This window comes from Salmo salar, chromosome ssa22 (genome assembly GCF_905237065.1).
Source record: "Salmo salar chromosome ssa22, Ssal_v3.1, whole genome shotgun sequence".
NCBI classification, from domain to species: Eukaryota; Metazoa; Chordata; class Actinopteri; order Salmoniformes; family Salmonidae; genus Salmo; species Salmo salar.
In genome coordinates this window covers 15,355,596-15,368,848 of record NC_059463.1, presented here as the reverse complement: position 1 = coordinate 15,368,848, position 13,253 = coordinate 15,355,596, and positions in this window count along the sequence as shown.

Genomic DNA, 13,253 nt, shown 5'->3' with positions numbered 1-13,253 from the left:
GGTGGACAACCGAGGACTCTGGATGAGAGTGGTGCAGACTCACCTGGGGTGATGCCAAAGTGCCCTGCCTGCTGCCTCGACTCCCAGAGGGGCCAACCCGGCACCGACCGGCAGTGTGCCCTCTGCGGCCACAGATGGTGCACGTGAAGGCTCCTCCTCCAGCCTCCCTATGCGCAGCCCCTCCCAACTCCATGGGCACCGGAGCGGGAGTGCTGGGAGATGGAACCGACAGAGCCCCCTCAGGACGTCCACGGGTGACCAGCAGGTTATCCAACCGGATGGACAGATCCACCAGTTGGTCAAGGTAATGGTGACATCCCTGCAGGCCAACTCCCGTCAGACGTCCTCGCGCAGGCTGCATCGATAGTGGTCGATGAGGGCCCTGTTGTTCCATCCTGCTCCGGCAGCCAAGATCCGGAACTCCAGCGCTCCTCGTTCCCTGCCTCAAAATGGAAGAGTTGTTCCCTTGCTGCTCTTCCTTCGGGCGGATGGTCAAAGACGGCCCGGAAGCGGCGGGTGAACTCCTCGAAGTGGTCCAACGCCGCGTCTTCCTCTCTCCACACAGCGTTTGCCCACTCCAGAGCTCTCCCCGAGGGGCATGAGATGCAGCCATCACTACAGGCTCCTGTTTACCCTCCACACAATACATAATATTTAATAATCTCGTAATATTGTCTGACAACGATCAGGTTCGTACCAAGCCTGTCTGATCTACATTAACCAGGCCTGGTAAGACCCCGTCAAGTCCATGGGCTATGAGTTTAGCAAGAATTTTATAGTCTGTTTTAAGTAGGGATATGGGCCTATAGGAGCTGCATTGGGTGGGGTCTTTCCTTGGCTTAGGCAATATAGTAATGAGGGATAGCTCTAGTGTCTGGTAGCTTGCTTGTCACTATTGCATGGCTGAACATATCACAGAGTGGCTCAATTAACTTGGAAAGGAAAGCCTTGTAAAATGTAAGCAATGGAAAATCCATCCAGCACAGGTGCCTTCCCCCCACACAATGCTAAAAATGGCCTCCCAAATTTCATCAGATGTAATTACCTCTTCCAGATTATCTCTGTCCTCATTAGTCAAGGACTTTAATGTTACTCTATACAGAAACTCCTACATCACTTCTGACAAACCTCCTTCAGACATGTAGGTTCTCATAAATAATCTTGAATGTCAAGTTCACATCAGAGCTCTAGACTACAACAGTACTAGGCAATGTAATTGAATCTCTCTTGAGTCTCTCTTCACTTCCTCCCGTCTTATTTGCCAGTCAAGTAACTGCCTGCCTTATCCCATGTTCGTAATAGTTCTGTAAAAGTCTAGTTAGTGCATTTTATGGTTCACGGGTCATTAAGGTGTTGTATTCAAGCTGTTTTGAGGTCAGTTTTTGTTTTGTTAGGTCCTCAAATGTTGTGTAATGAGATATATATTTATTTCATTTTCAAGAAATTTGCACAAATATTAATTTCATTTTCAAGAAATTTGCACAATATTCGAAATACATGTTTTCACTTTGTCATTATGGGGTATTGTGTGTAGATGAGTGAGAAAAATAATCAATTTAATACATTTTGAATTCAGGCTGTAACAAAACAAAATGGAATAAGTCAAGGGGTATGAATACTTTCTGAAGACACTGTAAGTAATAATAAAATCCCACAGTTGACAGTGCATGTCAGAGCAAAAACACAGCCATGAGGTCGAAGGAATTCCGAGACAGGATTTTAACGAGGCACAGATCTGGGGAAGAGTAACAACAAATATATGCAGCATTGAAGGTCCCTAACAACAGTGTCCTCCATCATTTTAAATGGAAGAAGTTTGGAACCACAAAGACTTCCTAGAGCTGGCCGCCCAGCCGAACTGAGCAATCTGGGGAAAAGGGCCTTGGTCAGGGAGGTGACCAAGAAACCGATGGACCGAGCTCTAGAATTCTTCTGTGGAAATGGGAGAACCTACCAGAAGGACAACCATCTCTGCAGCACTCCACCAATTAGGCCTTTATGGTAGACTGGCCAGACGGAAGCCACTCCTCAGTAAAAAGCACGTCAGCCCACTTGGAGTTTGCCAAAAGGCACCTAAAGACTCTCAGACCATGAGAAACAATATTCTCTGGTCTGATGAAACCAAGATTGAACTCTTTGGCCTGAATGCCAAGCATCACATCTGGAGGAAATCTGGCACCATCCCTACGGTGAAACATGGTGGCAGTATCATGCTGCGCGGATGTAGTTCAGCGGCAGGGACTGGGAGACTAGTATGAATTGAGGGAAAGATGAACAGAGAACAGTACAGAGAGGTCCTTGATAAAAACCTTGTCTAGAGTGTTCAGTACCTCAGACTGGGCGCGAAGGTTCACCTTCCAACAGGACAACAACTCTAAGCACACAGCCAAGACAACGCAGGAGTGGCTTCGGGAGAAGTCTCAATGTCCTTGAGTGGCCCATTCAGAGCCCGGACTTGAACCCGATCGAACATCTCTGGAGAAACCTGAAAATAGCTGTGCAGCAACTCTCCCCATCCAACCTGACAGAGCTTGAGAGGATCTGCAGAGAGGAATGAGTGAAACTCCCCAAATATAGGTGTGCCAAGCTTGTAGCGTTATACCCAAGAAGACTCGACACTGTAATCTCTGCAAAAGTTACTTCAACAAAGTACTGAGTAAAAGGTCTGAATACTTATGTAAATGTGATATTTCAGTTATTTTTTTTCTTTATATATTTGCAAAAATGTCTTAACTTGCTTTGTCATTATGGGGTATTGTGTGTAGATTGATGAAGGAATTTAAAAGTTTGTAACGTAACAAAATGTGGGAAAAGTAAAGGGGCCTGAATCTTTTCCGAATGCACTTTATCAATTTTTTGTGCATTGGATGCATCTTAATCCCCTGCCATCACCTATATAACACTTCCGCATCTGCAATGAAAGGTGACAGAGCTAGAGAGTGTTTGTCAGACCATGAGCCATCCCGAAAATTGGTCTTCTCACAAAATCGTCTGTTGCGTCCGAAAGGTTTGTCCTACCCCTCTGTGTAAAGGTGAGAACGAGTCGGCTTTGGTCACTGTGTTCCGCACGGTAATTAGGCTTCTCCAAGCTCTGATGCTGCTGCTGGTCATTAGTAGCCTACCAAACTTGCTAACTGCCTGGTACTCAGCACTCGATTGTCCTTCTAATCACTCTGACATCAATGCAAATGTATCGAAAATCCAATCAAACACCTCATGAGCTCATGTTGTGCAGCATTTCTATAGGCTATGCAATTGCGTGAGAAAACAGTGATGGCCTGTACTAAAAAGAGGAGGATCCCATCAGCTTTCTATAGACTAGGCCTACTACATTTCTCAACTTTCCTAATGTTAAGCCATTGTTTATCTTTACAACAGGAGTATAGACTACCTGGCTGGCATGAAAGTGAACCACAGGAAAAGCGTCCTCCATTCATTCACTATTTAAGTGCATAGATGACATGTACGCACACCTCATGTAACTCATATTGCCCATAGGCCTATATGTTTTGATAAGGTTTGTATCATAACTAAAGTGGCCAAATAGCTTCTTAAAATGAAGCACATTCATCCACGTTACAAGGGGTTTAGAGCCTAACTGGCTTACATAAGCAGCTCATGAGCTTCAAGTTTGGGGAGAAACTTTTCACCATAAAAATGCACCTTTATAATAAAAGCATGACATGCAAAGTCACATTCGCGGTCACTTTTGATAATGGTGTTTTGCCGCTAATGGAACATTTGCGCTTATAGTCTACTGCCATGTGTGCATTGCTGCGCTTATAATGTGAAGAAATAGCCTAATGGTTTATCACCATTTTAAGCTAAACGTTCTGATCTGTTGCGTCAGCCACGTAGTGTAAAACATTGTTTTTTTTATGCTAGTGGCTGTATTATTTTGGGATCTATTGCACCCCACAACTGTCCCAGACTATGTTTGGAATATTTATTTATCCCACAGAATAGAATAGGTCAACTTTTGTACTATGGGGGATGGTAGATTGACATAAACTAGTGCTTTTGCTGTTCATTAGGCCAACTAATCTTATTGGCTGATGAAAAGTAAGTGTGGACAGTTCTTTCAATATGCACCTTGGACGCAGATGCGTCCACGATGTGTCTATCTTCACTTGTAGCCTGTGAGAAAGACCAGATCACATGATGGAGAGCCATGCGAATGAGAGGTGCTTCGCATTGTGCAGCACTTAGGGAGAAGGGCACAACTCAGCACTCCAGCCCGCACAAGGCATGGATTTTTTTAGGGTGCATTACGGCCACAAAGGGGATTCTGCCGTGAAATTCAAGGCATTATCAAGTGCTTGTCAAATTGTGAATGAGAGACTATTGAAGTGTGTACAGCCTGCACAAAAAAAACAAAGCAGAGCTTATGCCTTTCAAGCTACTTTTTTCAAATCATTGTTAGGGTCTCATCATGCAGCCTTACAATGTATTACAAATCAAAACATAAAGCCCAACATTTGTAGAACAAGGAAAGTAATAATAACTCTATATTAAGCATATAGGAGTACCTACAGTATTTATTTGTTAAGCGCTCAACACACAATATCTGCATGTGCGCACTCCCTCAAATTCAGATTTGTTCAATTGTATTCTTCATACTATATAATAATATAAAATATTGCCACGAAATTCTAACCAAATCTTGTCTGCTAAATGAACTAGTGTAGCCTGCAGCCATTTGGCATAGCCACATCAGGACCTAACATAAGGACAACTCAGAGTATGCTACACTTGGGTTGTGCCGTGGCGGAGATCTTTGTGGGCTATACTTGGCCTTGTCTCAGGATGGTAAGTTGGTGGATGAAGATATCCCTCTAGTGGTGTGGGGGCTGTGCTTTGGCAAAGTGGGTGGGGTTATATCCTGCCTGTTTGGCCCTGTCCAGGGGTATCATCGGATGGGGACAAAGTGTCTCCTGACCCCTCCTGTCTCAGCCTCCAGTATTTATGCTGCAGTAGTTTATGTGTCGGGGGGCTAGGGTCAGTCTGTTATATCTGGAGTATTTCTCCTGTCTTATCCGGGGTGTCCTGTGTGAATTTAAGTATGCTCTCTCTAATTCTCTCTTTCTTTCTTTCTTTCTTTCTTTCTTTCTTTCTTTCTTTCTTTCTTTCTTTCTTTCTCTCTCGGAGGACCTGAGCCCTAGGACCATGCCTCAAGACTACCTGGCATGAGGACTCCTTGCTGTCCCCAGTCCACCTGGCCGTGCTGCTGCTCCAGTTTTAACTGTTCTGCCTGCGGCTATGGAACCCTGACCTGTTCACCGGACGTGCTACCTGTCCCAGACCTGCTGTTTTCAACTCTCTAGAGACAGCAGGAGTGGTAGAGATACTCTCAATGATCGGCTATGAAAAGCCAACTGACTCCTGACTCCTGAGGTGCTGACCTGTTGCACCCTCGACAACTACTGTGATTATTATTATTTGACCATGCTGGTCATTTATGAGCATTTGAACATCTTAGCCATGTTCTGTTATAATCTCCACCCGGCACAGCCAAAAGAGGACTGGCCACCCCTCATAGCCTGGTTCCTCTCTAGGTTTCTTCCTAGGTTTTGGCCTTTCTTGGGAGTTTTTCCTAGCCACCGTGCTTCTACACCTGCATTGCTTGCTGTTTGGGGTTTTAGGCTGGGTTTCTGTACAGCACTTTGAGATATCAGCTGATCTAAGAAGAGCTATATAAATACATTTGATTTGATTTGATTTTGATTTGATTTTCTTCTGAAATAGACTACATTTTCTTCATATCTTGTTTCTTTAGACCTGTCTAAAATAAAGAATGGATTTATTGTGAAGGTGCAGGCTATATTACATGGATTTATTTGACTTTTTAAAATGTAGATGTTCCAAAAACCAGCATCAGTGGCTTGTAGGTGTAAATGCGAAATGTGTTATTTTAAAAACGGTCAATTTCCGTGAGACTGACAGTTATTTGCTTGACATTTCGTGACCACCACAGCCCTAGGTGAGACTCTCACAAACACGTTCATGTCAGTTGATTTGCTCTAGGACGCCCTCGGACCTCATAAGTCTCGTCTGAAGGTCCCCCGTTACCAGTCAAAAAAAATGCATGGAAACATATATGGAGACTGTTTAGAGCCAAAAATAAGGGGTTAAATACATGTACAATTAAAAAAAAAAGAATCCAGATATTTCTTATATCTCTCAGATTTTCAGATATAGGACAGACGCTTCAGAACAAACTTCCTTTAGATTGTTTGGGGGGGACTATCTGTTGTTCCATGTAGTGAATGTTATTCTTTGCGTTTGTATGGGCTAATAGCATTAAGACCAAAACAATTTTTTCATCAAATAATTGTTTTATATGTATTTTTTTATATTTCAAAGGGTCTTAAAATTCAAAATCTTAGCTTAGTTGTACCCCCCCACACACTCCCGGTGTAGACAGGGCTTAGACTCTTATGGGTTAACACAACACTACCTTTCTTCTGCAGCAGTGTTTACCAACCGGTCGATCGTAATTGATTGGTCGATCTCCATTTCTGGAGATCAAAACATTTCCGTAAAAAACGATAAAGCCTTGCGTTCCTTTTTCTTACATTTTTTTCACGCTGTTGGCAGTAGGTGCACTTGATTCAGCAGCATTAGCGCCGTGAAGCCAAAGTGTTCCTATTTTGAACCATTTAATGTGTCTGAGGGTAGAACTCCACCTAACCGGCAGGCCCAGAAAGCAAATGAAGCGCACCTATAGGCCTACCGCTGGCCAATCAGATAGATCAGATCGTGTCTATACAGTTTCCTCCAGCCACAGACTTTAAAAAGAAACCTCAAACGCACAGCAAAGTTGATACTGTGAGATTTAAAAACTTTTAAAACCTAGAGACGAGAGAGACTCAACGAATACAGCAAAAAAAGACTGTGTCCCCAACGAAAGTGAGGGTGAGCGGAGGGACGGTTAGTTGTGTGATTGGCAGCCTCACCGCTGCTCCCTCCCCTCAGACTGACCATCAGATGCAGGTCATCAGTCCAGTAAAAGCAAAAAAGCAAATTATTATGCTCATTCAGGTGTGCCGCACAAGTAATTTAACAAATGATACACTACATGAGCAAAAGTATGTGGACACCTGCCCGTTGAACATGTCATTTCAAAATCATGAGCATTAATACGGAGTGTGTCCCCCCTTTGCAACTATAACAGCCTTCACTCTTCTGGGAAGGCATTCCACTAGATGTTGGAACATTGCTGCGGGGACTCGCTTCCATTCAGCCACAAGCGCATTAGTGAGGTCGAGTCCTGATGTTGGGCGATAAGGCCTGGCTCGCAGTCGGCATTTCAATTCATCCCAAAGGTGTTTGATGGGGTTGAGGTCAGGGCTCTGTGCAGGCCAGTCAAGTTCTCCCACACCGATCTCGATAAACCATTTATGCATGGACCTCACTTTGTGCAAGGGGGCATTGTCATGCTGAAAAAGGAAAGGTCCTTAGCCAAACTGTTGCCACAAAGTTGAAAGCACAGAATTGTTTTGAATGTCATTCTATTATGTAGTGTTAAGATTTCCCTTCAGTGGAACTAAGGAGCCTAGCCTGAACTGTGAAAACAGCCCAGACTATTATTCCTCCTCCACCAAATGTTACAGTTGGCACTATGAGTTGGGGCAGGTAGCGTTCTCCTGGCATCTGCCAAATCCAGATTCGTCCATCAGACTGCCAGATGGTGAAGCGTGATTGATCACTCCAGAGAATGCGTTTCCAATGCCAAGCTTTCCAATGCCGGAAAGCTTGGCATTGCGCATGGTGATCTTAGGCTTGTGTGTGGCTGCTCGGCCATGGAAACCCATTTCATGAAGCTCCCAACGAACAGTTTTTATGCTAACGTTGCTTCCAGAGGCAGTTTGGACCTCGGTAGACAAATTATTTTTCCGTGCTATACGCTTCAGTACTCGGTGGTCCAGTTCTATGAGATTGTGTGGTGGCATCCTATGACGGTGCCATGTTGAAGGTCACTGTGCTTTCTATTAAGGCCTTTCTATTCTCAATGTTTGTCTATGAAGATTGCATGGCTGTGTGCTCGAATTTATAATTTGTCAGCAACGGGTGTGGCTGAAATAGCCGAATCCACTAATTTGAAGTGGTGTCCACATACTTTTGTATATATAGTGTATTACAAGTGTGATCTTATACCAGATTTTCTTAAATATATTTTCAAAATGGTCTGAGAAGAACAATTGACAGGGCAATTCAAGCCTAGCAAATATGCAGTTATAATGTATTAAGCCTATAGTCCATTGCACAAACCTCATTGCTCCAGAACTGTTTTAGTGGTTAATGTGCCTAAGCTTATATTTTTTAAGCCATGTTTAAAAAACAAAATTGAGTGGTACTGGAGATGTCGGCTTGCATTCTGACTCCGAAAGTGATCTTGACTCAGAAAAGGTTGGTGACCACTGTTTTACAGTAAGCTACTGTATATGAAAGCTGGGTCAAGTGTTCTGTTTTTCAAAATGTATCTCATTTCAAGGTAAGTAACCAGCTATATCTTTTCCATCTGTAGGATCAGATCCCAGTGAGACAGAGGAAGAACAGTCATGGCTGGTTGGTTTATTTATCTCAGAAGTACCCCACTCTACAGTACAGTATAAGCCTTTCCTGCATGGGAGTACTGAGCACTCTCATAGCAACTTCCTCTCCTCCCTGTCCTCCCTTCATTTGCATCCCATCAACCAAGCCGGAAAAGTAAAAATAAATGCCAGATTAAGTAGAATGCACCCATTGATAAAATCTGATGTTTCAAATGCTGTTGGCCAGTGTGTTGTAGGACAGCAGCCTGCGGACAGACAGGTTTCTGGGTTTTGAATGTAGTTCCATGCAGATGCAAGAGACAGAAACAGGACAGAAGTTACTATGAAGAAGTTGGGAGAAAAAATGAAAATAGAATTTAAGTTAAGAAAATGTAGGATGAATACTTGAATAGAAAAAAATGTTATGGCCAAAAGATTCAACATATGGTTGCTTTTAAAATGTCTAATAACATGTTCTCATGGAGATCACTGCCCTCGCCTCTCTTCAAAGTACATGTCTAGGGTTCTTTTATTTCATTTTTTTATTTATTTGGTTCAGTTTCATTTGGGTCCTGCTGTCAAAAGAACAGGAACTGGTGCTGTGCCCTACAGGGTAGAGTTCTTCCTCACTAAAAATAAAATACAATTATGCCATTATAATGGCCTTGCAGTCCCCTATGGAAATGTGCTTATTAAACCAGCTACAGAGACATTCTAATTAGGCCTAGTGGTTGGTGCTATTACTTCTATTGCTGCTCTCAAAGTGTGAAAAATTATGTTTCCATCCTATGTATTTTTCTACACATTATTCTTTGCAGGAATTTAGAATTTAGTTGCATCTTTGGTCAAAGGAAGTACACAACCCATCACTTCAAGGAGGGGAGATTACATGCTTGATATCACGGGATATTCATTCTGCTCATAATATGTATTGACATACCAGACTAAAATACTAACTCATCTCTTGATTTCAGCATAATAGAGATGTACCAGAACAAATTGTCTACCAGGTGGTGTTCGATTCAATTACATTTAATGATACATATTTCAAGAGTGTGAAGACTGTACCAAGGAGCACCTATCTTGAACAAGGAGAATGCCCAGAGAGCCATGCAGGGGTGATGATGAACTCAACTATTTAATCCACAGAACCCCTTTTAACCCCTTTTCAGTAATACCCTTTAACAGCAGGTAATCCCTTTGGATTCAGTCTGGCAACTAACCAGACAGAGCTACTGACGCTTTCATTTCCATGTTTATACATACTATACATGTACGTATCTGTCTTACTCTCCCACTGTATGTATGTGTCCATGAATAAACAGATTACACTTCTTTTAACAAAACAGGGACAATTCAACTCAAGTTAATGTGTGCAAAAATCAGACAACGATGTTCCATTGAATCACCAAACATGTTGTACTATCAGAGATTGTCACTGACTGTAGTGGTGAGAAAGAATATTGGTAATAGGATTGTTACAGCTTAGAAAGAAAACACCCAATGGGTCTGCAGGTTCAGGTGGGGAGTTTGGTTGAATGATACGGATCCCCCCGGTACTGCTGCTCATTCCGTTCACCAGTTCTGGAGATCTACGTCACCAGCCTTCTAGGCATCACTGAACTGGATTCATTACCACCAACCCCAGACTGTCTTGTCTCATTACGCACACCTGGTTCCCATTCCCTCTGATTAGTATGTTATATATGTGTGCCCTCTGTTCCCCATTGTCCTTGTCGATCACTGTCCTACAGTATGTCCGTTGGTCTTGTGAGTACCCATGCTCTGTTTTATTCGGTTTTTGGTGCTATGTGTATTTTTGTGCACTTGTTATTACGGGTCTCATCCCGTGAATTATTTAGAGGTTTGCGCCTTGCTCTTTTGTTTTGGGTAAGGAATTAAAAAACCCTATTACGTATTCCTGCGCCTGTCTCCCATCCTTATGCAGCGTGACAGAATGATCGACCCATTGTAAATTGAGAGGGCGGAAAAAGCAGGACTGGCGACCATCGTAGAGACAGTCCAGCATCACGAGGACTGTCTCTCCAGATTCGGCAGTGCTATGGACAACGTGCTGGCGACCATCCCGCGTTGGGAGGGGGATGTACAGTCCCTCCAGCCTCATCACCAGTTCCGGCACCAGCCCCCACACCACCACTACCTGCCTCCAACCCATCTGAGCCAGTCCGCGTAATACCACTGTCCCTCCCGGAGCGCTTTGACGGTGCACCAGCGAGATGCAAGGGATTCTTTCTGCAAGGCGACCTGTACCTTGCTCGCTACACCGAGGCAGTCTTCGGGAGAGACAGGGTTGCCACCGTCATCTCAGCACTGACCGGATGGGCCCTGGACTGGGGTCGCGCGGTCTGGTAAACGGGTGGACCCGTGGTCGAGTCCTACGAGCGCTTTTCCCTCCTCTTCCGCTCGGTGTTTGATCATCCTGTAGAGGGCCGGGGGGTTGGGGGGCACCAATTCTGACTACGCCAGGGATCTAGGACCGCCTCTGAGTTCGCCCTGGAGTTCCGGACCATCGCAGCCTCCACCGGATGGAACGAGTCGCTCTGGTCACCGTGTTCCGCTGTGGACTGCGGGAGGAGGTATAAATGGAGTTAGCCTGCCGTGATGACAACCTGTCACTCGACCAGCTCATCAGCATGGCGATCCGGTTGGACAACCTCCTGCTGTCCAGATGAAGACCTGCGTGGTATCCGGAGCCCATGGTTACACCTGCTCCGTGGCCAGAGCCGATGGAGGTGGGCTCTGCACGTTTGCCCGAGGCAGAGCGTAGGAGAAGGAGGAATCTGGGCCTCTGCTCCTATGGTGGAGAAAGGGGTCATTTTCCCCTGACCTGCCCTCTATCCACAAATAGGTGAGGAGGTGACAAGCCAGGGAATTCCCCTGCTCCAACCCAGGCAGGATGCAAGACATTCCCTCCTTTTCTGTCAACTCAACCAGTGTGTTTTCCCATCAAATTCCCTGAATACCCTAGCCCCTCACTCCCGTTAGCTCTGATTGATTCCGGAGCTGCCGGGAATCTGTTAGATAGCGCACTGGCCACTGCATTACGCATCCCTTTGGTTCCCCTACAGTCACCCATTCTGGTTCGAGCCCTGGATAATGGTCTAATAAGGACAGGGCTCATACATCACGGTTCCCGTTTCTCTGCTGATCCATGACACTCATTTAGAACAGATCACCTTTTTGATTATAGACACCCCCACGCACCCTGTTGTTTTAGGTCTCCCCTGGTTGAGTTGGCATAACCCTGTTATTTCCTGGTCCAAGAGGAGACTGCTGGGTTGGTCACAGGAGTGTCAGGGGAGGTGTCTCTCAGTGTCTGTCAACACCACTACGGTGGAAATTCCGCACCACACCCCTCAAGTGGATTTACCGGAGGAGTACCAGGATCTGCACCGGGTTTCCTCGAAGACCCAGGCTACACACCTGCCTCCTCATCGCCTCTGGGATTGTGCCATTGACCTGCTGTCTTACGCAGCCCTCCCGAGAGGACACGTCTATTCCCTCACCGAAACGGAGACCGAGGCCATGGAGACCTACGTACAGGAGAGCCTCCAGCAGGGTTTAATCCGCCCCTCTATGTCACCAGCCTCCTCAAGCTTTTTTTTTGTCAAGAAGAAAGATGGGGGACTGCGCCCCTGCATTGATTATCGAACTCTGAATAAAGCCACTGTTAAGTTCAGCTATCCTTTACCCCTCATCCCAACCATCATCGAACAAATGCACGGGGCGCAGTACTTCACAAAACTGGACTTGAGGAGCGCATACAATCTGGTGCTCATTCGTGTAGGTGACGAATGGAAATTGTCTTTTTCCACGACCACGGGTCATTACGTGTATTTCATCATGCCCTTTGGCCTGTCTAATGCTCCTTCAGTCTTCCAGGCCTTTATTAACAAAGTGTTTCGGGACATGCTGGGACGGGGCATAGTGGTTTATATAGACAACATGTCCTTTTTGGACTACCTTATATCCATAGAGGGAGTGGAGATGGAGGAGCAACGTGTCAGCGCAATCAGGTCATGACCCATCCCCAACTCCGTGAAAGCAGTGCAGCGATTATTGTCAAATATCTATATAGAAATAGCTACAAAACAACTCCAACTCCCTGAAAAAGCCATAACACTATTGGAACAATTTTCTTGAAATTAGATATGGCCCCAACAAATCTCTTTTATCCGTGTTGACCTGATTTTTATTTATTTTTTGGCCCCAAGTTCGGTGGCAATGACATCTGTTCCTTCATTAGAGAGGTGCTCCACTTCAGTAATGACAGGCTGCCAGACCATATTTCTGACCATTCTGAAATAGACTCTATACTCCCACTACTTGTTGTCTCTATCATGTCTCTATCATAGCAGCCTTTTATTAACCTAGCATCAGTGGAACAGGCACTGGCGAAACATTGTGTCAGTGGACACACACAAGAAAGTACCACCACACTGGCTTCAATGTTCTTCTGATTATACGTTTGGAGCTTACTATGGCCAGTCAAGTTATTATTTTCATCATCTTTCTCATTTGAAGTATTAAAGACCTAAACTCTCAAAATGATTCATGATGTTCTAGATCAATAAATATCCAGTATCTAACGCTATATATGTATCTAGGACAAGAAAAAGTTCAAGGCTATGACACACTCATTTTAGAAGACATTTCGAGCAAAACTTTTGGCCGTAGACATTTTTCTTGAGGTCAAAA